We start from the raw sequence: 6,000 nt of genomic DNA on the forward strand, positions 1-6,000 counted from the left end.
GGGAACCATTTCACCAACCAGCAATTAATAAACTTTTGCTTGAATCATTGCAGAATGGAAATGAGAGAAAATTTGTTGCCCCTAGAACAATTTTGTTTACCCCTTGACCTTCCTCCTAAGATAAAATTAAGTCATCCTTCACCTACTGATTCCAGTTAAAGATCATTTTGAAAGGAAAATCAAGCATTTTGGACGTTAATTGTCTACCAGTTTCAGGGGTAAAATCTAAGGAAATTCCCCTCATGTCCCTCTCAGAGGATCTGCCACTGACTGACTTTGATATTTTTGAAACTCAATGTTGATTGATTTATAAAATAGTTTTCGGAGTTCTTTTCAATTTCTAAATCGAAACCATTAAAGAAATTTAGTTTAGTTAAGGTGAATTTGTGGACATTTAATTAAACTTATTCATATGCCCCATTTTCTTCTCAGTAGCGTGACAATCCCCCAAATAAAAGTGATTGTTTCCATTCAAAAAGCATCAGCCTTTCAGCTGCTGCTGCTGCTGCTGTTGTTGTTGCTGTTGTTGTCTGTTTACACGGGATGCTGCTGTTGTTGTCACAGCCTCCGCACAACATGCTCTCATGATTCGGTCTCGGTCCGGGTATCGGTCTTGGCCTCAGTCCTCTCTGTGTGCTGTGCCTTGTGACATATGCGAAATTCATTGTCGCGTGTTGTGTCCAACGCATAAAGCCAACGACTTGTTGGTCTGTCCAATGCCAACCAACCTTGACGCACAGCAATCCCAATCCCCCATACCAATCTCATCGCCCCCCTCCACTGCCAACCTTTAGCTCCTTCAAGCGCTGCGGCGGCCTTTCGATCCATGGCGTTGCGTTGCGTTGCATTGCGTTGCGTTTCGTTCTCTTTCTCTGGCGCAATTCATCTGGCCTGGGCCTGGGCCTTAGCCTGGGCATGGGACTGACCATACAGGTGCCATATCGCGACCGACATTATCTGCTTGCACTGATCGCCTTTTAAGCGCTGTTCGCATTGAAAAATTGCCAATTGTAGGGCCAACAACAGAATAAAAACAAAAAACAAAGTGAAAAACTGAAACTAAAGTTGAGGACTGAGGCTTTTAAACGATCGCTTAACTACTGTTAAGATGCGAATTGGTAATGGAGACTCGACGTGGTGGGGATGGGAGCGGAATGGACTAAACCTGCACCACTCGCTGATAATCCTGCACGAAGGTTAAACATTCCGTGCGTAAGTGCAATTAGTGTAATATATTTTAAGCGATGCGCCAACAATTTAAGCATTAACATTTATGCAGGTATGGAGACTGATTGTGTTTAAAATATATGTATGTACGTAAAATACTGTCAAAGCTCTGGGCCACGCGTCTACCAAGGTATATAACATATATGTACATACATACATGCATATGTATATTTTACTCGTAATCGGCTGACGCACGTTTCCGTTTAGTTGTTCCACGTTCGCCCCTAATGAGTTGTTGGCCAACGCTGCCGCCTCCGACTCATGTGACTGCAAAAAAAAAAAAAAACATACAACAAAAAATGTATAAAGACTCTTACGTCTGGATATCTATCTATCTATCCTATTGTATGCCAGAGCCCATTGAGCAAAAATTTTGTTTCACACACACGCAATTTCTTTCTTTCTGTTAATCAATGGGCCGCAACGCCGCGCAGCACTGACAGCCAAATTAGCGAAACGGTCTACGTTTAAATGTTTGACGTCAGCATCATCATCATCATCCCCAGTTGGATGGATCCAACTGGCCACAGAGCCCAGCATCTATTTGTTGCTCATTCTCTCTCCCTCTCCTGCTTTTTTAGTGGGAAACGTGACCAAATATGGGGCAATGTGTGCCAAATGGGAAATGAACGCAAACAATTTTTTGCACTAAAGCAAAATGATCTTTGAAATCTTTATTTTGCCCCATTTAATTGCAGGTGCCATTCGGAAGTCATAATAAAATTCATATCGAAGTAGAAGCAATTATTATTGCAGTTTGTTTACAATTAGAAACTTTGAAACTCTAGAAACGAGTTAAATTTTAAACAAATGTTTATATAAATAATGGAGCCTTCATTCAATAAATGAATATGTGATATTGATGATCTGTTATCTTGTAACACGAAGTTAAATAAACATATATTATTCCAATTTAATTAGAGTACATTGATTGATCGAGAAAATGTGTTTAAGTGGACATGGAATTAAAAGAGCGCGTTTGCCACTACTTCAATGCCAAAACAAGTTGGGAATTATAACTAAATCAAGCGAAAAACCCAAAACCTTTAGCTCACAACTCTTAACTTTTTCAAAAAACTTTACTCAAAAATTTACAAGCTGTTAAAATTCACAACAAATTTTTGAAAATATTGAAATCTTACTTGAAACTCTAAAAAGTTCTTTAAGGTGAGTAAGGCATTGAGATCTACTTCAAGATTTGTGTTGGATAACTAAAGAATCATTAGCGAAAGGGCTACCTTATAACATTTTGGGCCAAGTCTAAGAAGTAGCAGGTGCCCCATGCGAAGATGAAGATTCAATTTGTGCTCTCTTTCTGGGGAGGATTTATATCTTTTCTCAAGGCTTTTTTGTTTACAGAAAGCAAACACCAAAACGAAAGCAAAGCAAAACCAAACAACTGACAACTGATTTATGCACAAAATGCAAATGCAACTTCAAATGCTAATTGCGACGGCGACGGTCAAAAGCCCCAACCCCAACTCAAAAAAACAAAAAGAAGAAGCCTCTGAAAGTGAGAGAGAAGACCAAGCAAAAAAGAAGACAGTTCATCACAATTGCGTTTGCAAATCGACGACGAGGCGACAACAAACACGTATGCTCAGCATTGGATACTAAGAGACTCAGAGACTGAAGACCGAGACCAAGACCTAACCCACGCCACGCCATGCCATGCAATGCTTCAACTGGGCATAGGCAATGGATGGACATAGGCTCATTCATATGCAAATCTGACCATTTGCTGCTGGTCACCATCCACCACCACCACCAACCAAATGAAATGCCAACACGCAGAAAACGCCTGGCAAGGAGAGCATCGAATTGCAAATTATGGGACGCCGTCTGGTCCGATCCCCTCTCTCTCTCTGTCTCTCTCTCTTAAGCACAGTTGACAAAGTTGCGTCTGAATAAATTTCTCTGTTAGATATATGACGACCCAGACCCCAGACCCAAGACCCCGGATCCCATATCCCATATCCCAGATCCCAAAGACCTCCAACAACAACAACAACAACAAACGGCAACAATTCAAGGCAAATGTAATGCAAATGCAGAAACAGAAACAGAAACAGAGAGTGTGAAAGGGAGAGAAGAGAAAAAAAGCGCGTGCCCGTGGTCTCAACTTCCGCTGATGTGAATATGTTTTCCTACCATGCGTGACTTTATCTACCAAGCATGGCTATGGTCCGAGTCAGGAGCGGATCTAATCTCAACTGATCAACTCTTTTAAACTACAAAATCCGTACCTGAAACAATAGAAGCTCCCAAAAGGGTCCCCATTCAATGACTACGTTTCCAGGAATCTGTGTTGACTTTGGTGACGAACTCATCGCTCCATTAGCATAACATCAAGAGAAACAGAGAGAGAGAGACAGAGAGAGAGAGAACGGATGTGAGAATGCTGATGCTTGATTATGTTGTTGTTTCTCCACTCCAACTTCTACTACGACTACCAAAGAAGGGATTCGGGATTTGAGAATCGGGATGCTGCCCCGTGCATGACATTAATCACTTTTCGTTTGGAAAGATTTTCTCAGGCAAACAGCGCGCGCGACTGACGCCAATGAATATGTCTGGTCAAAAAAACTACAAAATTTTTATATATGTACATATAGAGAAGCAAACGGTGGCTATCAAAATAGTTTTGTACACGTTCCAGCCCACCCAAATGGACATTGAGAGAGAGAGGAGATATTTCCATTTACGTTTCGTTACTTATATTCTGTCTGTTTGTGCGATCACGATCACGCGCTTGGTTGCCTCTTTGTCCTAATGCCGTGCCTTGTGCAAATGTTTATATAAGACGATGCCAGCCAGAGATGACTCTTTCTCTCTCTCTCTCTCTGTCTCAATATCTCTTTATCCAAATCCTAAGCAGCCAAAAGGATTTGTCGTTGTCGTCGTCGTCGACGTCGTCATCATCATCATCATCATCATCTTCATCTTCATCGTCGTCGGCGTTAATGTGCACGCAAACAAGCATGATGTGGCAATTGTCTGGGGAGCGAGTTTTTAAGTCCCCTGGCTGCTGACTTCTCCTGCTGCTGCTGCTGCTGCTGCTGCTGCTGCTGTATTTGCTAAGTAGCCCAGAGTATGTATGTAAGTAGCATAGGAGATCTAGAGGGACACACAGAGGTGTAGATCCATTAGCTACCAGGAGGCAAACGAACAAGTGGCTGGGCGCGCTCTTGTGTGGCCTGCCATTTACCAGATTTACACAGAAGTCCGATCAAAAAAACACACACACACACACAAACACAAAAATGAAGAAAAAAAAAAGAAAAAAACGAAAATTGTGGGAGTGGCTCGACTTTCCATTGTTTCGGACTGCAATTGAAATTGAAAAACAGAAGGAAAAATCAAGTACTCGCATGGCTTTGCGGTTTGTTTCAAGTACTTAGAAATCAAGTCAAGAATCAAATAATCGATAAAATATCAATTAAATTTGGGATACTATCTAAAACAAAAATGAACTTTAGGGACACCAAACTATTTATTCATTCCTTAGAGAGAGGAAAGGGTAGAAGCCATCTAAAAAATTCTGCAAAATTCAATAAAAAAATTTATATTAAAACACAAATTAAAATTATTTGACTTTGATTTACCAAAGACTTTTGCCAATAAGACTTAAAGACAATCCAACTCCAATTAAGAGTGACCAGGTTGCAGATAAGCTTAGCCATGTATTTTTCGTTGTGACTAACTACAGCCACACTATTTCCTTTTGACGTTTCTCCCTTCATCGTAGTAGGCTTTGAAGCCCAAACTGCTATAAATAGAGGAACTTAAAGCATTTTCCTCATTCACTTGCTTGCCACAGCAAAGGCAGCATCTCCTATTTTCCCTCATTAACTTTAAACGATTGGGCTTTCCTTTTTATTATGCTCTAACTTATACTTGAGCAAAGGCAGATACGCCCTTTTGTTATTTTCCTTAATATCTTAAAACCCCATTTAATTCTTCAATTTCAAATTTCCACAGTAATTCCTAATCTCTTCTCTATCTTTTTTTTTGGAAAGAGTTGGAATTATGCATTCGGCACATTTTTTGAACGTATTTTGAACGTGACAGTATTGTTTTTTTTTTTTAACTGTTACATGCAAGTAATCGATGTACTTGATACCAGATACCGGAAACTATTCTTTTTGTTTTTATAAACAAATAAAATGAAGCAAATCTTACGCTGAATGCCTGAAGAAATCCGCTTTCATTCGTCCTGGAAGCATTTTTATGTGGTTTTACCCATTAAGTTCTCCTTAAGACCAGTTATATGGGATTTATATTTCAATTATAATCCTTAAAAGGTTTTAAAGGTTTAAAAACGGCTCTAAAAAGGCCATGATACTAAATCAAAGTGACCAGGTTTGATAATCGATAATCGCAGGCATGTATTTTTCGTTGTGACTAACTACAGCCACACTATTTCCTTTTGACGTTTCTCCCTTCATCGTAGTAGGCTTTGGCTCAAACTGCTATAAATAGAGGAACTTAAAGCATTTTCCTCATTCAGCTGCTTGCCGCAGCAAAGGGAGCATCTCCTATTTTCCCTCATTAACTTTAAACGATTGGGCTTTCCTTTTTATTATGCTCTAACTTATACTTGAGCAAAGGCAGATACGCCCGTTGGTTATTTTCCTTAATATCTTAAAACCCCATTTAATTCTTTAATTTCAAATTTCCACAGTAATTCCTAATCTCTTTATCTTTTTTTTGGAAAGAGTTGGAATTATGAATTCGGCATTTTACCTATTTATATCCTATATATATTACTTA

The sequence above is a fragment of the Drosophila willistoni genome, assembly GCF_018902025.1.
Source record: "Drosophila willistoni isolate 14030-0811.24 chromosome XR unlocalized genomic scaffold, UCI_dwil_1.1 Seg144, whole genome shotgun sequence".
Lineage (NCBI taxonomy): Eukaryota > Metazoa > Arthropoda > Insecta > Diptera > Drosophilidae > Drosophila > Drosophila willistoni.